This window comes from Ahaetulla prasina, chromosome 1 (genome assembly GCF_028640845.1).
Source record: "Ahaetulla prasina isolate Xishuangbanna chromosome 1, ASM2864084v1, whole genome shotgun sequence".
Classification (NCBI taxonomy): domain Eukaryota; kingdom Metazoa; phylum Chordata; class Lepidosauria; order Squamata; family Colubridae; genus Ahaetulla; species Ahaetulla prasina.
Window position 1 is genome coordinate 224,294,039 of NC_080539.1, and position 20,154 is coordinate 224,314,192.

General features: G+C 39.6%; 1 protein-coding gene across 1 annotated transcript in view; it reads left to right on the forward strand.

Annotated features, from left to right (window-relative positions):
• Nucleotides 1-1,891: 1,891 nt before the first annotated feature.
• The window catches only part of PLA2R1 (phospholipase A2 receptor 1), a 193,045-nt gene continuing 174,782 nt past the window's right edge, over nucleotides 1,892-20,154 (forward strand). Inside the window, exon 1 of the mRNA XM_058191864.1 lies at nucleotides 1,892-2,927. The gene's annotated coding sequence lies outside the window, so the exon portion shown is untranslated. The remainder of the gene's footprint in view (nucleotides 2,928-20,154) is intronic.

Here is a 20,154-nt window from a genome sequence, read left to right on the forward strand (position 1 = left end):
CTTATATTGCTTCTTCCGTGCTTAGAGAGATCTTACAAATGAAAGACTTATTTTTAGATAAACAGGAAAAAAAGAGGTTTATTTGTCCACTCTTTGATCTTGCAGCTAATATTCATATAAAATACCTTGCCTTTTAGTTTAAATACCTTAAGAATACAAAACTGCAAATTTTAGGGCAGGTGGACTCATTTGGAATTTTGAAAATATGTCATGGGCACGCTCATACATTGGGGTTTAACAGTTGCCAATTCACAGAAATGACCATCAAGGACAATAAAACTGGCTCTGTCAACCGGCATGGGGATCTGGTACACAGCCCTGAGGGTGGCTGGTGGTTTGAGGGCACTCTGCTTTTTAGCTTTGTTACTCTTTTGTAAGGATTTTATGGTTGTGGTCTTTTTATTTGTAAACCGCTCAATTGTTGGGCTCAATTGGGCTCAATTGTTATTGTCAGTCACTTAGCCAGTAAGATGGGGACTATATACATTGGATAGATAGATAGATAGATAGATAGATAGATAGATAGATAGATAGATAGATAGATAGATAGATAGATAGATAGATAGATAGATAGATAGATAGATAGATAGATACCAGTAAATAAATAAATACCGGTAAATAAATACATACCAGTAAATAAATAAATAAATAAAGCCAATCACAGGAGTTTGTAAGGAGTTATTCTGTCTAACACCACAAGAAGGCTTCTTCTAATTCAGGTATGAGCAGGAATTCTGGGAGTTGAAGTCTACAGGGAGTAAAGGGGCAACAGTGTTCCACCCTTCCTCTAATTCAACTGGCCTTCCGTATTTTGCTGAGGAAATGGGCATCTTTCCAAGGCAATCCCTGGGCTTTTGCCTCCCAAAACCCATAATTAATCTGTGAATGGGGTTTAGGAATGGCCTGGACAGGGGGCGGGGAGGAATTATGGAGGAAACTGTTATGCAAGCAATCTTCTCTATTATGCAAGCAAAATTCCCCCCAAAATTAGAATGATGTTAAAAAAAATCCCCAGTGAAGTTGGACCTCCAGACCCTTGTAAACTTATGCTATGCCTATCGCAACACCTCCCTTGCCTCAGGGCAAGGCCTGCCGTTTCTGAATTCAACCATCACAAATGGAGCAATGTAGTTTTGATTGTGGAAGGGGCAAGTCACACACATGGCAAGACAACACCTGCAAACCTATTCAGGAAAAACATCATAAAACACTCTGAAATGACTTGGGTGCGTGCTAAAATGTAGTATGTCATGAGCAAATGGTTGGTGGTTTTTGCAGTTACCCTGGATTCCAGATGCGGTCACATTACAAGCAGTCCTTGACTTACAACAGTTCATTTAGTGACCGTTCTAAGTTACAACAGCACCGGAAAATGTGACTTATGACCGTTTTGCACACTTACAACTGTTGCAGCATCCTCAGGGTCACGTGATCAAAATCTGTTTGCTTGGCAACTGGCATGTATTTATGATGGTTACAGTGTCCCCGGGATGATGCAATCCCCTTTCAAGACCTTCTGACAAGCAAAATCAATGGGGAAGCCAGAGTCACTTAACAACCATGTTACTAACTTAACAACTGCAGCAATTCACTTGACATCCATGGCAAGAAAGGTTGTAAAATGGGGCAAAGCTCACTTAACAACCGTCTCGCTTACCCACATAAATTTTGGGCTCAATTGTTATTGTCAGTCAAGGACCATCTGTATACCTCCAGGCATAATCCATGGAGAGGCGATTTGTAATTCAGCAACTTCCAGAAGATCCCAAGACCTCTCACCCTGTTCTGCCCCACCCCCCCAGAAGACACACGAGTTTTATTTTTATTTATTTATTTATTTATTTAATCAAATTTTTATACCGCCCTATCTCCCAAAGGACTCAGGGCGATTTACAGCCTGATAAAAATACAAATATAATACAAGATAAAACACTAAATTAAAAAACTTATTTAAATAGGCCAAAATTTAAAATTACAATTAAAATGATAAAAACCCCATTAAAATTAAATTTAAAACTAAAATTCTAGTCCAGTCCTGCACAGATAAATAGATGTGTTTTAAGCTCGCGGCGGAAGGTTCGAAGGTCAGGAAGCTGGCGGAGTCCTGGGGGAAGTTCATTCCAGAGGGTGGGAGCCCCCACAGAGAAGGCCCTTCCCCTGGGTGTCGCCAGTCGACTGACTGGCGTTGACTACAGTTGACTGTATTTGCCAGCAATTTATTCTTGCTACAGATATCAGCCCTGGCAACGAACCTGCAATTGCCTGCCAAGTCCTCCTTATCTCTTCAATGCTACTGCGGTCTGTTGCTGGAGCAACCCAGAGTTCAGAAGTAAACAGAAGTCTGAAAAGCCAATTCCTGAGTCTCGCAATAAAGCAGCCGAAGTTTCCAAAAGTCAGGTTTTGTCCGTCACGGAGCCCAAAGGCAGCTCCACCCACTTTTATACCCTGTGGGGTGTGGCTCCGTGACTCAGCACTCCCCGGGCCGGCCCCTTCCTTTCTTTTGCTGCACACGCTTCACTCGGCGTCGCTGCCTTGCATCTAGCCATGATTGATCCTCCTCAGCTGGCTCTTGGGGCGTTGCCAGGGGGAAGGAGGGGTCAGGGGAAAGAGGCCACGTCAGCTCCTCCTCCTCCACCTGGCTTGCCTCTGGAATCTGGAGCGGAGCCAGAGAGGAAGTTTCTGCAGAGGGAAGCCCTGTCGACTCTTCCCCCTCACTCTCCGAGTCACTCTCTGCCAGGAAGCCCGGCTCGGGGCCCGCAGACACAACACACCCTTACTGGGCTCTTTACATCTAAATTCTTTAAAATGGAGCATTAGTCATAAAAGTTCAGTGGAACAGGTTTATCTTCAGGCAATGGAAGAGTCATCCCCCGGGAATGTTCCCATCAGCCAGATGACCAAGCTTTCCTTGGCGTCTCCACAAAAATGTGAGTAATATCTCTACCCATGTCTCGGCACCCACTTACCGTTTACCTCTCCAGCAGGCATCTGTTGTGGGCTCACCCAAGCTATCATATATATATATATATATATGTATATATATATATATATATATATATATATATATATATATTTATATATATATATATACGATAGCTTATAGCTTATATAATATGACTTATAGCTTATAGCTTATATAATATGACTGTTGCAGAGATATTAGCTGCCTGCTCACTTCCACTTCATCTCCTGCATAAGTAATACATTGGCAGAGCCTTTGCCATTTGTCAGCCAGCAGTCAGCGAACACATTTGCTCGTCAATCTAATTTTAACCTTTTCTCGCATGAGCCTTTGCAAAACAACCAGCCAGTCTCTCGTTCCCTCCTCTTTCTTCTTTATGTAGCCTTATTTTTTTATTTTATTAATCTTTAATTTAATATGCTTCATTACATGCAGTCCTGCTAAGCCAAAGAACTAAAATGTTCAGCAGAAAGTCTCTTTCACCCACTGCAGAGTAACATCCCCCCCAAAAGGTTAGGAATTGGCTTCTTTCTGCACTAAGGATAAACAATATGCCTAGCAATCACCGTTTGATGATGGATGGAGCTAATATCGCCTGGCAGCCTCCTGCATACCTGCCTGAAAAGTAAGTACTATTATAAACGCACCAAACGTATGGCACAAGTGGCTAAATGCATATTGTTCTTGATAGTAGTGGGTTTTCTCCTGCAGGGTCAGTAGGGATGAATCCAGCAATGTATTTATTAATAATCCCATTTTGGTTTAATTTAGTCCGTAGGAGATTCCTAGTATAAATATGGAAGATGGCCCAGTCTACCAGTGGAATCAAAATCAACTTGATTTAAATTTGATATTACTGCCCTTTGCCAGAGAATATGACAACCTGAGACATGATGCTTCTATGAATGAGTTCTTTCAAGAGTTCTCACTACTTAGCTATAATTTGAGGCTTAATGCCATGAATTCCATAGGCTGCTGGGGAGTGATGATAATTTGCCAGCAACTTAATCCCCATTACAGTTAGTCCTCGATTTATGACCTACAACTGGGATCGGAATTTCTATTGCTAAGCAAGATAGTTGTTAAGTAAGTTGTGCGTGATTTTACAACCTTTTTTTTTTTTTTTTTGCTATGGTTATTAAGCAACTCACTTAAGTGAACTCAGTTAAGTGAATCATATAGTCATTAAGCGAATCCAGCTTTCTCCTTTGACTTTGCTTATTGGATAGTCAGCTGGGAATGTCATAGTGGCAATCATATGAGCCCAGGATATTGGAATCATTGTAAATACATGCTGGTTACCAAGCCCCCAAATTTTGATCATGCAACAGTCATAAAAGAGACAACCTTTTTTCAGTGCTGTTGTAACTTCAAATGGTCATTAAATGAATGGTTGTAAGTCAAGGAGTACCTGATCGGTTTGATTGTCAAGACTGATTTAATGAAATAAGGCTGTTTTCATTAAAAAAAATTAAGTGGTGTTTGGATATGATTTAAAAAAAAAGATGTGCCCAATTCTAATTGGCATTGCTGGGCATTAAGCACCTGTGTCAGCCAATGATTCAGTTCTGTCTCATTCAATTGTTATTCAAATCCATTTGGGAATTTTGGAACAATTCTACGTTCTATTAAGCACTTTTCATGTATTATTTACATTTTCACATGTATTATTTACAAGTTGCTTTAAAACAGTACTGGGATTATCAACAAGGTCAGTTCCCTGAAAAATGTCCTCTAACCTCAAGCTTTAGAGCAATCCGCAAGGGTTTGTTACAACAACAACAAAAGCCCACTCCATAGTCAAAAGGTTCATATTTCATAGTCTGATGTTCAAGATTATGTGGCCTTTGAAAGGTTATCGAATAATTCAACCAAGGGTATGGCAATAAAGCTCTCAAATTGCCTGGGGACAGATTCCCTGTTTAGGTAGTAAATGAGTTCGGAAAGTGCCATATCAAGGCCCAACAACTACCACACGTTTGAGACCCATGGAAGCTATGACAGACACAGGCAGGCTGTAGGCCAGGGGTATCAAACTCTATTTCATTGAGGTTTGATCTTGGGGAGCCAGGGTGGGCATGGCCTGGTCGAAATCACTCATGTCGGGACGCCTGGGGTGGCCCGAGCATTCTGCCATTAAAAATGAGGTCCTGAACTCTGTTTTTGACTGCGACAAACCCTCTGCCAGCGAAAATGGAGCTCGGCCCTCCAAGCTCTGTTTTTTCTGGCAGAGGCACCATGGGCTGGTCATTCACTGTTTCCAGGGCAGCCACGTGGGCCAGATATAAGCATCCCGCAGGCCAGATTTGGGCCCCGGGCCTTGAGTTTGACACCTCTGCTGTAGGCCAATCCAATCCAGTTTGAAAACATTGTGATTTCTGGATCCAAAGAGAGCTAGCTGATAGTCTCTTTCTCCACTCTTTCTCCCAGCTAGTCACACCAGCAGCCTAATCTATTGGGTGACTGGTAAACTATAAAGCCAATTCTCTTTCTATGCTTTTACTGTTAAAAAACTGGGAACAAAAGAAGGCATGTCCATCTGCTGCAGACCGACTGCAAATCTGTCTAGACAAAATTCAACAGCCAAACAGTGTAGGCTGGCGACCCCCAGGGGGAGAGCCTTCTCTGTGGGGGCACCTACCCTCTGGAATGAGCTTCCCTCAGGACTTCGACAACTTCCGGACCTCCAGACCTTTCGCCGTGAGCTTAAGACATATCTATTCTTCTGAGCAGGACTGGCTTAAATAGGGTTTTTTAAACATGGATTTTATTGGGGTTTATTTTTCATTTTGTATTGTATTTTAAATTTAGGCTATATTGAATAAGTTTTTTAAATAGTGTTTTTATTGTAATGTATTGTATTATTTTTATCTGCCTGTTCACCGCCCTGAGTCCTTCAGGAGAAGGGCGGTATAAAAATTAAATTATTATTATTATTATTATTATTATTATTATTATTATTATTATTATTATTATTATTATTATTATTATTATTAATTGGCTAAAATAAAATAAAGTCACTTGACAGCGAGAAGGGCGGCATCTAAATAAATAAAATGAAAAAAAATATTTCCATTTCAGCTAGTTTTATTACACCATTTCACTGAGTGTAATTTTTGTTGCTCTTCTCTGCACTCTTTCTAGATGTTGAGACTCTAGAAAGAGTGCAGAGAAGAGCAACAAAGATGATTAGGGGACTGGAGGCTAAAACATATGAAGAACAGTTGCAGGAACGGTTGGGTATGTCTAGTTTAATAAAAAGAAGGACTAGGGGAGACATGATAGCAGTGTTCAATATCTCAGGGGTTGCCACAAAGAAGAGGGAGTCAAACTATTCTCCAAAGCATCTGAGGGTAGAAAAAGAAGCAATGGGTGGAAACTAATCAAGGAAAGAAGCAACTTAGAACTAAGAAGAAATTTCCTGACAGTTAGAACAATTAATAAGTGGAACGACTTGCCTGCAGAAGTTGTGAATGCTCCAACACTGGAAATTTTTATGAAAATGTTGGATAGCCATTTGTCTGAAATGGTGTAGGGTTTCCTGCCTGGGCAGGGGGTTGGACTAGAAGGCCTCCAAGGTCCCTTCCAACTCTGTTGTTATATTATATTATATTAATTAATGGAAGTGCTTAGTTTGCGAAATTCACATCTCAAATTCAACATTTGTTTAATTATTTATTTACTCTTTTATCAAATGCAACAATTTGTGGTATGGTTTTTCTGTCTTTCAAACAGATTCAAAAAGCTCTAATACAAGGCTGGAACAAGATGGGGTGGGTTGGTCAGAATTATTACTACATTCAATTTTGATTTTCCCTAGTTTGATTATTACAATTGTTGAGGTGTTATTTTTTCCTTGTAAAATAAAGATTGTATTACCAATCCTAAACTTACTTGATATGCATGAAAGATGCGGTAACATCCAGGGCTACTACTGTGAATTAAAATTATTACAATGATATGTTTGAGTAGGTTTTCTGGAATTTGCCAGTTAATTAGAATCTGTGATCTATCTTTCAAGAGTTCAAGGCTGAGATGAGCTTGTTTGAAAGCTTTTTAAAGAGCAATATTAAGACAGAAAAATGAGTCTCTTGTTTGTGTAATTGCCTGTTACATTGATGTACTAGGGGTTTTTATATTTCCACAGCAGTGTGTTAGATTTCAATCAGGGCAATTTCATTGCATATTATTCACCAGCTCTTTCTAAACCTTATATAAAGAAAATACTATTGTACTTACCTGCAAAAAACAATCTGTTTCTCCTCAAGTGATTTATCTTTAAATTGAAGGTCTGTCTTGGATTCTGCCAGGACATACTGTAGCTAAGGAGCAGATAAATGTTTCTGTAATTTTCCTGGGGCAGAAGGGTGTTCTTAAGCCCAATAATAACTTCCTTGGGGGTAATTACAGTGGTTGCATTTTGTGACCTATTGTAATTCACATTTGTGGCACCTCTGCAGTGCGTTTCTTGGTGGTTTGTTGAGCAGAATTTGGCAATCTTTCAGTAATAGAACAGTTTCTTTTCCCCATTTTTATTTTAAATTAGAAGTGGAAATGAGTGTTCAAAGCAGCATGGTTACTCCTGTTATATTCCAGTTCTTTTCTGACTACATAGAGAGTACATGGGTTTGTCCATTTTTGTGAATATCCATTATTATAATTTCTCTTCCAAATTTCTTCTGAACTTGGAGTTTAGAGCATTAGTTTCACTATAGTTCTTTGGGGGGTTTCCCTTCCCCAGCAGGCTAGTTTGGGACCCCTACAATCCCTTTTGGGAAGTGTATCCTGCAAGAGATGACAGCAGCAGGCTAACAATTAAGGCAACAACCCAGCCAATAGATGGAACCAGGGTAGTGCCCAGTCAGAGGAGGTTTAGTCAAAGAAAACCAGGAAGGCTAAGTACCCGCCTCTTATCTACTGTTGTTACAATGGAAATAGGAGGTGCCCATAACTACTGTTGGAAGAAATGTCCATCTGGGTTCAGTTCCAAGTGGGAAGAAAGACACTGGAAACATGGAAACTGCTTGGAAAGTTGGTTTAATGATGAAGCAGGACCACATGGTTTGAGGTCCTGAGCAAAAAAGCACATGATTGAGAGAGAAAGAGAGATTTATACCCTCTGTTTTGAATTTGAGCTTGTACTCTGATTGGTTGTCAGACTCCCATGAGGCCATGCAGGGGTAACTTTGTAGGTTGTCTTTCGAGTCCCCGGCTTGGTTGAGCCTTGCTGGGTGATGCAATCTCCCCAGGTGTCATGTGGTGAGTTCTGTTGCTAGATGGGTAGAGGGTTAATCCTACCTTTGTTGGATCTTGGATGAGGGCATTTGCTTATGAATAGATCTAGCTATCTCTTTATCTCTTAAGTGCTGACACCTGCTGTGGCCTATTGAGGAGGGTGGGGGCTATTAAGAGTGAGTCTGCTTCCTGCCTCAGAAAACACATTTCTCCATTTCTCATCCAGGGAAATATAATATTCTGTCTTTTTAGTATTTCCTAGAATATTTCATTCTTCTAGGAGAGGGGTGGGTGCTAACTTACTACACTACTATAACAACTGTACTCCCAATTGTCTTACACTAGGGTCTTCCATATCTCTTTAAGTTTAAGGGATGCCCCTGTGATTAGTGGACAATCAGGGTTACATTGGAGCAGGGGCAGCGGAAGTTAGAGCAGTGTTTCTCCAATGCATTCAAAGAGAGAGATTGATATTAGATATAAAGGCCAATTCATCTCCCAGAGGGAACTCATTTATTTATTTATTTATTTATTTATTTATTTATTTATTTATTTATTTGTCAATCATATATAAGATAACAGGTAAAAGTATAAACATAATTTGGATACATGAAAAGGGTAAGTAAAAAGGAATATTAGGACAGGGACGGTAGGCACGCTGGTGCACTTATGCACACCCCTTACAGATCTCTTAGGAATGGGGTGAGATCAACAGTAGACAGTTTAAGCTTAAAGTTTTGGGGGCTTGGGGAAGAAACTACAAAGTCAGGTAATGCATTCCAGGCATGAAGTCATATTTTCTGCAATCGAGTTTGGAGTGGTTTATCTTGAGTTTGTATTTATTATTTGCTCGGGTATTGTTGTGGTTGAAGCTGAAGTAGTCATTGACAGGTAGGACATTGTGATAGATAATTTTATGTACTATGCTTAGGTCAGACTGAAGTCAGCGTAGTTCTAAGTTGTCTAAACCCAACATTTGGAGTCTGGTGGCATAAGGTATTTTATTGTGAGCAGAGGAGTGGAGGACTCTTCTTGTGAAATATCTCTGGACTCTCTCAATTGTATTTATGTCCTATATGCAGTGCGGGTTCCAGACAGATGTGAATAATCAACTCAGAATAATCTTCTTTTTAAACATGTATGAAATAGATACCACTAAAGAACATCTTTCCAATTCTGAGATATGGGAAATCCATACTGAGGCAGTAAGCTCTATGATGGTTAGATGAAACATTATCCATCCTCAGTTTAAGGACATGATTCCCAGTTTTAACATAACATAACATAACATAACATAACATAACATAACATAACATAACATAACATAACATAACATAACATAACATAACATAACATAACATAACATAACATAACATAACATAACATAACATAACATAACATAACATAACATAACATAACATAACATAACATAACATAACATAACATAACATAACATAACATAACATAACATAACATAACATAACATAACATAACATAACATAATAACAGAGTTGGAAGGGACCTTGGAGGTCTTCTAGTCCAACCCCCTGCCGAGGCAGGAAACCCTACACCATTTCAGACAAATGGCTATCCAACATTTTCATAAAAATTTCCAGTGTTGGGACATTTACAACTTCTGCAGGCAAGTTGTTCCACTGATTAACTGTTCTAATTGTCAGAAAATTTCTTCTTAGTTCTAGGTTGCTTCTCTCCTTGATTAGTTTCCACCCATTGCTTCTTGTTCTACCCTCAGGTGCTTTGGAGAATAGTTTGACTCCCTCTTCTTTGTGGCAACCCCTGAGATATTGGAACACTGCTATCATGTCTCCCCTAGTCCTTCTTTTCATTAAACTAGGCATACCGAGTTCCTGCAACCGTTCTTCATATGTTTTAGCCTCCAGTCCCCTAATCATCTTTGTTGCTCTTCTCTGCACTCTTTCTAGAGTCTCAACATCTTTTTTAGTGGCAGATAGAGACGTGTCCCCTAGGCAAGAACATTTCTAAAGTTCTCTCTGGGAAAAAGAGCTGTCTAAAGATATATCAGCTTGTTTCCCTGAACCAACAACAGGAAGTGATTTCCCCCCCCCACCTGTTATAGTTTAGGAGCTGCACCAAGGGAAGATTCTATATTTAGAAACTTTATTACAGTCCAGGAAGCTTCTGTCATGCCTCTCCTAGAGGATTTCTCATTTAAAGAAGACGACACGCAGAATCAAATTCAGGGAAAGTCTGAAGACTTACATCTTCAAAAAGGCAAGCGTGTTGGCTGAGACAGTACTGCAGAAAGTCCTCTGTTTGAACAAAGAAGATCTGCAAGGACAAATGTGCTGTGTCTGCCTGAAATGGTGGATTTGTGACACCTTCACTGTCTTCGTAGGAATTCCATAGTTTCTACATTATCCTTATTCTTACAGTAGACAGTTATGTTCCATGCCCTTGGCTCTGTGGTCCAGGGTTCATCTTTTCATTCTGAACCTTCCTACCTTGACTGTGGACCATTTTTGATATCTGCTTATACAGTCACTTGGTTTGAGGTACCGGACTGGACTTAGGGCTGAAAGTAGTTCTCACCTTGAACTTCTTTTACTTTGAATTGTAAACAGCAATAGCAATAGCACTTAGACTTATATACCGCTTTACAGCCCTCTCTAAGCGGTTTAAAGAGTCAGCATATTGCCCCCAACAATCTGCCTCCTCATTTTACCCACCTCAGAAGGATGAAAGGCTGAGTCAGCCTTGAGCCTAGTGAGATTCGATCTGCCAAACTGCTGGCAGCTGGCAGGCAGCAGAAGTAGCCTGCAGTATTGCACTCTAACCATTGCCCCACCATGACTCATACCTCTTCTATGTGATTACTTAAATGCATTTTACAGTCAGATTTGGGCCATATTTTTTTTCATAGCCCAGTTGCCCACGTCTCCGTTTTCTTTGGATGAAAAATCTTCCAGGATAAGCGTCATATCTCCTCTCATTCTTTTCTCCAGTCAATGTTGATCTTTCAGTTCTTAGTGTCACTGATCTAGACCAGGGGTCTGCAAACTTGGCTCTTTTAAGACTTGTGGACTTCAACTCCCAGAGTTCCTCAGCCAGCTTTGCAGGTTTGCAGACCCCTGATCTAGACAATGATTGTCCTTCCAATACCAGAATTGCCAGATGGTGACGAATTATGAGTCAGGAAACCACTGGAAACTTCAGGACTAGTTTTAATTTCTTACCCAGGTGTTGGAGTGGGGTTTAAGCCCCCTGTGTTGCCATCAGAAAGTGTATAATGACCAAGTTTTGCGATTGAACATTATCTGCTATTGGAAGTGAGATGCCTATAGAAAAACATGTTACTATCTCATTGGGAACAAGGCTTCAGAGATACATTACCCACATTATTCAGTTCCAATACTACGGTTTTGTTGCAAGGCGCACAATATTGGGGGTGGGGTGGTAGTTTCCTTCTATATCCCAGCACTGAAATATATTGAAAATCTACACTAAGTTCAAGAGAAGGAATTCAAATAATTGTTTCAGCATCTTTCCATTCATCTATCAACCTTGGCCAACAACAGCTACATTCAACCCCAACTGCTCGGGAAGATAGAAAAACGAAAGAAAGTATTTCCAAACAAATATAAACTCAATTGAAGTTAAATCATGCTGTTTTCTTTTTTGCTTCATGGTACCAGTCTACACAAGGCAATCCAGCATCTGCCCTTAGTGCTTCATTTTTCATAACTTTCTCATGTCAGACTTCAGTAGGCAGATTATCTACCATTTACAAATTCCCTACCTACTGATATCAGCCAGGGCAAGAGGTTAGGAAGTGGCATAGCAAGCCTTTAACTCTGCAGTCCAAGAGGTAGGAAATCAGTTATGGCAGCTCCAAGCTGCTACAGCTGAAGAGGGCCAGGCTGGTGGGTCTCAAGCAAGGCTCATCCCATCTTTACTCCTACAAAGGGGTGGTGGTGGAGGAAGGAAATTAACCTCACTGGGAATAAGGCTGTACTGTAATGATAATTGAGAAAGACCTTCTGCCTAGGAAACAAAATTCTGCCTAGGAAACTATCAGATAAGGTAAGAGGCTTAATGGTCAGAGGGAAAAAAACTTAGGATGGGCATGCCCTTACTGGTCAGATGGTGAAAAGTGGGGGCAGGAAATCTGTACCTTCAGACTTGCAAGATTCTGTTAATGTAGTCTTACGAAGATAAAGTAGAATTAGCTCATCTAGTTATGTTTCCTGTCTTGTTTTTCCTGGGAAGGTTAGTAAAGGTTGTAGAAATGGGATGAAATGGGGAGCAGCTTGTCTCCTCTTCTGTGGATCCATGGGTGCCCATCTTTTAAAACTCCTTCTGTATTTGCACAGGAATATTGTCAATTTGTTCTCATTTTGCCCTTTCTCTCTCTCTTTGCTCTGTCTTCTTTTTGTGATCTTGGATTTCATGATTCTGGTTTTAGCTCCCTCTCCCCCATCGTTCTAATTTACTTTTATTTCTGTTAATGAACATTTATACTTGTTAGAATTGCAGCGATCCAACCAGCACACAAGTAAATAATTCAGCAGGATCCATTTATAGAAGAAACTTGTTTATACATAATAATATAAAGCATGTTGCATGTATACAATGCCCATGCATCTCTTGCAATGTGGTAGCAAGGACAAGGACAAGAAGCAGAAGCACAGAAGCACAGAAACTACTCTTATATACAGACCAGTTAAGCTAAGCCATGCCCAGGCTCTGAGCCATCTCCCATGGCTCTCAATAGATCCTGTTTTTTAGTCATCAAACATTGGCTAACTTGTTGTTATGGCTATCCCAGCTCATAATTTTTTATGCACTGACAATATTGTCTTAACTGATAGTGGTTCTTCAACTGCATGTCTTTGAACATTTAACCTTTAGGTTCACTCATTGATTAATCTTTTTGGCTTAAATATCTGTGTGGAGTGGTATGACCCTCTTATGTTTTGCTGAAGTTTCTTTTATTGCCTTTTTATGTTATCTTTTTCCTATTGCTTCTTCATTTTTTGCTCATTGTCTTTATTTAAAATTTCAAAATAGCATTCACTTTTCCCTGGATTGGATTCTTTTCATGCCTTAGTTTAGTTATTTATTACCACCATTATTATTTCTTCTTCAAAAACCTGGTACACTTAAGTTTTATTTTTTTAAAACTCTCTTCCTTTTCTGGTTCACAGATTTCAGGGTTAGATACCTTGCAACTTCTTAATTCTTTTGTAACTCCCATAGTCCTCCGGATTATAGTGCCAAAATATGGCTGCAAATCATCAAAAATCACTGGCACAATGTATTGCCAGATGCCGACAGGAAATTAAAGATAGAAAGCCTGGCACACAATTATTACTTCTTTACAACTAGAGTCATAACAATTCCGTAAAGGTTTTCTTGTATCTGTGTAAGAAAATTTGTATTGTTAAGTTTTCAAACACAATATCCCTGGATATTGCAAATATTAATTCTTCAAGCAAGGGCATCACCAGAGAAATGTCAGTGGAGCTTCCCCATTGACTTTGCTTGTCAGAAAGTCGCAAAAGATGATCATATGACCTTGGGACACTGCAACCCTCATAAATATGACTCAGTTGCCAAGCGTCCAAATTTGCCAAGGATCCATGATCATGTGATCGTGGGGATGCTGCAAAGGTTTTAAGTGTGAAAAATAATCATAAGTCACTGTTTCCAGTTCCTTTGTAACTTCCAACGGTCACTAAGTGAATGGTTGTAAGTCAAGCATTACCTGTACTTTATATATTGTAACATCACAATTCAAGCACTTCTTCTCACATAGTACACAAGACCAAAAAGTGCACTGTGCATTGCAATGTTCTGATTCCTGTTTTGCCCCATGCCCCCCTCTCCAGTGCCTCTGGACAGACAATTGGTCTATTCTCTTTTTATGCTTAACGCTATTAGGAAGTTTTAACAATGAAACTCTACTTGAATTGCTTTGTTTCAATTAAATCTTTAGTATATCCAAGGGCAAGCATTTAATTCTGTGTGCACAAACACTACTTTGCTTGGCACCAGCTCTCACTTGGAGGAATTTTGTTGAACCAATTCTTTTCCTAGGTTTTCCTGGTTCTGAACTTAGCAGTTTAAAGTTCACATGAAAAAAAGTTTAAATCAATGAACGATATTGAACGTTTAGACTCCGTTACCTGGGAATCATAATCAAACTCAGTGGGATATAACTTTTCAATGGAAATGAATAGAGCTGTACATTTTTCAGCCATTGCCTACATACTTGGTATTCTGAGCACAAAATATACCCTTGCAAACAATGAAATGAATGCTTCACCAAGAGTCTGAGTGATAAAACTGGTAAACTGTGGGAGTTCTGAATGGGTGTGTGTGAGAGCACATCTGGAAAAAAGAAAAACTCATAGCATAGCAATGAAAGCCTGAGAAATTGATAGACTTGCCTGAAGGTAAACAAAACATCTGGATAAATTATCCATGTATAACTTTATCCATTCGAAGTATTTTAACTTTGGAATGCATACTAGATATTCAAAGCTTCCTTCTTTCCCTCCCTCCCTCCTTCCTTCCTTCCTTTCTTCCTTCCTTCAAATATAGCCAGAAGTTTCTCTCACTTCTTCCATAATTCTAGACAGCATGATAACATATGAAATCTAAACAAGTAAAATGTAAAATCTAAGGAAGTGGAGATTTATTAGTATTATTATGGAGTCAAGGTCATATTCCTTGTCCCCTTCCTTTCACCAGAGGGTGCAGTTACAAGCTCTCCAGGATTCAGCTTATATGCCTGCATTTTTATATCATAATCCTGTGATGGCAAACCTATGGTACCTGTGCCGCAGGTGGCACGCAAAGCCATATCTGTGGGTACGCAAGTGTTGCTTTAGCTCAGCTCCAGCGCACATGCGCGCGCCAGCCAGCTGATTTTTGGGCCTTCCAGGCCCACCAGAAGTTGGGAAATGGGCCATTTCCGGCGTCCAGAGGGTCTCGTGGGGAGAAGGCTGTTTTCGCCCTCCCCAGGCTCCAAGAAAGCCTCTGGAGCCTGGAGAGGGCGAAAAATGGGCCTACCAGGGCCATCAGTAAACTTTTTGCCATCGCGTGCCAAAAGTGGGGGGAGCGCGGGGGACGGGAGCATTGAATTACGGGTGTGGGCACATGCATGCGTGACCCCCCCCCATGCTCCCCCCGCTTTTGGCACACGATGGCAAAAAGGTTAGCCATCACTGTCATAATCTTTGGAGTTGTAGTGCTTTAGCACATGTCCCGAAAGTGGCAAAGAAAGATGTTGTCTACTTACTTACCTAAGAGTCATTAGATAAAAAAAAAAACCTGCTAACCATCATTAAACAAATGACAAGTTCATCAATTTCCTCAGAAGAGAGAGGACCTGATAAGGTAGAAGCAATAACAGTCTTTCGGTCAAAAGATTGTCTTTTGAACTGTTATACCCTGACAAGCTGCACAATAAAATAACTGAATTCAGCAGCAAAGGGAGGAATTAGTAGTGATAATATAACCACGGAAAGAAAAGATGGGAATGTATTAATCTGTGAATCCTATTAGAAAACATTCTAGCAGCACTTTCATCATCTGTATTCTAGTAAACAATTGTCCCAGAGGACTGTATCATCACTAGGAGAGATCAGCTTCTTTCATATTGGAATTTTCTTTGAGTCTATTCTTTCTTTTTTTAAAAAATTCATAGGAAGTAGAGCTTTTTGTGCAGTTTGAAACAAACTTTAATATTACTTAGGTGTCACAGTTTACATATTTTATAGCATGCTGATAATGATCAGAAAAGATAGTCTTCTCCAAATTTGCTGTCCTGTGGGCTGCAAGCATTAATCTGGTTCCCCCACTATAGTCTCCTCTTAGCACGGCGTCCTTTTTTCCTCTACCTAACCGAAAGCCCTATCAATTGTGGAGCTGACCAGCAACAGGGAGCAGAGGGACGAAAGAGCCACATGTGGATCCAGAGCCAAGGGTTGCTGACCTCTGGGCTAGTCAATATATCTGGTTCTGGACTTTATCACTTTGCAGTGATGAAGCTAATGCATTATATTCTTCCTACATATCTCAAACTTAGCTTTTTAGAAAATTGTCCAAAGTATATTTAGCAATCATTTCTTGTTTATCACTTTTTATCTATTGTTAATGCTTCAAGGTACAACTCCTATTTACCAGTAATTGGTAGTTTCCTATTCATTATTATACAGATTGACACAGGGGCACACAAAGACACGCCCAAAAACTCCCATCATGGATTCACATCATGCAATGGTGTCATATAAAGTATCTCCTGCTCTGTTTTGTCACTTTTATTTATTATATCAGTTAGCAACTGCCCATGTTCTGGCCAGCATTATAAAGTTGCAAAACAGCAGAAGTAGGAACAAAATATATGACATCACAGAACTGAATGGAATAGTTTATGGTGAAGGAAATTGATTACCATTCTGGGATCATCACTAGCCCCATCTCCCACAGCTTCCAGAGAAGGCACAAAAACTAATTGCTTTTTCCAAGCTTAAAAAGGTTGTCTATCTGTGCTGTAAGATTTGCCAGTTCTTGAAACAACTCAATATATCTTGAGCTGTTTCGTGGCCTGATTTAACTTGATGTCCATCAGTTCCAAAGAGGGAAAACACAAAAAGCAGTAACATTTTTTCCCCAAACAGAATTATAATGTTGTTCTTAGGCAACAGCTGAAGGAATCTTGAGGAAATTAATGCAGAGTTTGTGTTTTAATTGCACTAGTATAAATTGTGATGAAATTAACCAAGACAGGAGCCCCGTGCACAGGATTATCCGTGCCAAATTTCAGTCAGATAGAGTAACAATTTGTTCAAAGAGAAAGGAATTTCTTAACAAAGCCTCTTCCTGAACAAAGCGAAAATAGTTTTTGAGAATTACACAGTAGTATTAAAATGTTCTCTTTTGGCTCATTCCTTTTCCCATGAACTTAATTAGACACTAGATTAGATTACCTAGCTAACACAGCTCATAAAACACTACTTGTAGTGGTTAAGGTGCTGGGCTAGAAACCAGAAGACTGTGAGTTATAGTCCCACTTTAGGCATGAAAAACTGGTGTGTGACTTTGGGCCAAACACCCTCTCTCTCCCTCAGCCCAATCCATAACACAGGATTGTTGTTGTGAGGAAAATAGGAAAAGAAAAGAACATTGGTTGTTTGGCACCTTGAACTGTATATAAAAACAAAGGTAGGATAAAAATCCATTTTAAAAAAAGGCTGGTGGCAGCCTGGCAGAACCACATCTTGAAGCAACTGATAAACGTTATTGTTCTCTCAGTCCTAATCTTTGCATCTCCCAGTTATTTTAACTGGGAAGAACAATGGTTGCCTGGTTGCAAAGCTGGCTTTGATTTCTGCCTAAATTTGACAGTGATTCTGGAATTCCCTGACCTTTCACCACTCTACGTGCCAAGCTATGTGTGGCTGCCATATTTGGCTTCTTTGTTATAACTGTTGTGACAGCACATTTTATGGCCAGTTCTGGAATTTGGCTAAATTTAAGATATATCTCCTTAATTTGTGCAGAAGTAATTGAAAAAATCCTGTGTTAATAGAATAGAATAGAATAGAATAGAATAGAATAGAATAGAATAGAATAGAATAGAATAGAATAGAATAGAATAGAATTTTATTGGCCAAGTGTGATTGGACACACAAGGAATTTGTCTTGGTGCATATGCTCTCAGTGTACATAAAAGAAAAGATACGTTCATCAAGGTACAACATTTACAACACAATTGATGATCAATATATCAATATAAATCATAAGGATTGCCAGCAACAAGTTATAGTCATACAGTCATAAGTGGAAAGAGATTGGCGATGGGAACTATGAAACGATTAATAGTAGTGCAGATTCAGTAAATAGTCTGACAGTGTTGAGGGAATTATTTGTTTAGCAGAGTGATGGCCTTCGGGAAAAAACTGTTCTTGTGTCTAGTTGTTCTGGTGTGCAGTGCTCTATAGCGTCGTTTTGAGGGTAGGAGTTGAAACAGAAAAGAATAGAATAGAATAGAATAGAATTCTTTATTGGCCAAGTGTGATTGGACACACAAGGAATTTGTCTTGGTGCATATGCTCTCAGTGTACATAAAAGAAAAGATACCTTCATCAAGTTACAACACTTACAACACTTAATGATAGTCATAGGGTACAAATTTAACACTTAGTGATACAACACTTGATGATAGTCATAAGCTACAAACAAGCAATCAGGAAACAATCAATATAAATATAAATCGTAAAAATACAAGCAACAAAGTTACAGTCATACAGTCATAAGTGGAAGGAGATGGGTGATAGGAACGATAAGAAGATTAATAGTGCAGATTTAGTAAATAGTTTGACAGTGTTGAGGGAATTATTTGTTTTACAGAGTGATGGTGTTCAGGAAAAAACTGTTCTTGTGTCTAGTTGTTCTGGTGTGCCGTGCTCTGTAGCATCGTTTTGAGGGTAGGATTTGAAGCAGTTTATGTCCAGGATGTGAGGGGTCTGTCAATATTTTCACATCCCTCTTTTTGACTCATGTAATATACAGGTCCTCAATGGAAGGCAGGTTGGTAGCAATTGTTGTTTTTTTTCTATGTTATTATTCTAGCTGAGAGAATGAGGAGGCTATTCAGAGGCTCAGCTTTGGCCATTTCTATTTGACAGCATAGTACAGGGATGGCAATGCTTTTGAGCTCTGCATATCAAAAATTCGGAAAAACGCCGACGTTGATTCTGCTGGCGTGTCACACCCACATTCCTCAACACCACCCTGAACAAAAGAGGCCTCTCTGAGCCTCGTCTCTGGACTCTCGTCTCTGGACCCTCTGGAAGCTTTCTGAGAAAAGCCTGCAGGGCCTCTGAAGCCTCAGCAAATTTGCAAGCACACACAATTTTTAGACATTACGGAGGCTGCACAAGAGCAAGGTCTATTGGGGCAAGTTCCAGAGGCTTCAGAAGATTGGTGTGTCATCAAAATGGCATGATGTGTCATCTGTAACACATGTCATAGATTTTCCATCACTGGCATACTGTGATGGTAGATTCAAAATTGCCCCTTAAGAGGTCTTTCATGTGCCTTCTATCCTGATGTCTGCTTCCTTCTAACTCATCCTGTCCATAAAATTCCTTTCCAAATAGTTGCAGTCTTCATTCTTCAATGTTCACTGGATATGTGTACAAATTTGACTTTTTAAAAACTGTTGTTTCTCCAAAATCAGCTAAACATTGGCATCTACTATCAGCTCTTTCTTTGTCCATCTCAGGGTAATGAGATTCTGAGAGCTATATCCAAGATTATACATAGAATGAGACATTCATCAAAATATACAAGGCATGAGAGAAGCATGGGTTAATATGATAACACAGAAATCAATGTAAACCATTTATTTATTTCCAATTTTACCTCCCATATGTTGAAATATTCTCGATCAGGCATAGTTAGTGGCACAAATTTCTTATAATGACCATCATGTTAAGAATGTGGTCCAGATGGCAATGGGTCTAGTCTGGATCTAAAGGCATGTGCATATCAGTGGTGGGTTGCTACCGGTTCACTCCCAATCAGGCAAACCAGTAGCGGCGGTGGGAGGCTCCGCCCACCCGCCTGGACACTTCTGCGCATGAACGAACTGATAGCAAACTAAATTGAAACCAACTACTGGTGCATATATGGAAATACCATCCTGTGCCCCCATTTTGCATAGGTAGAATTCTGCTTCTAAAATAAACTGAAAGGAGAACTTTTAAACTATAAACCACAAAGAGAACTTTTAAAAGGACTCATTTGTGGATATCATATTAAGTGGCACCCTTATTCTTGAACTATAAACTATAAGAAAATCCTTGAGATTTACTCCAAAGAAATAGTCAAGTAGAATTAAGTGGAAAACTAAATTTTCAGGATTTTGACTAGTTACAGTATATTCTTGGAAATGTTTTTCCTTA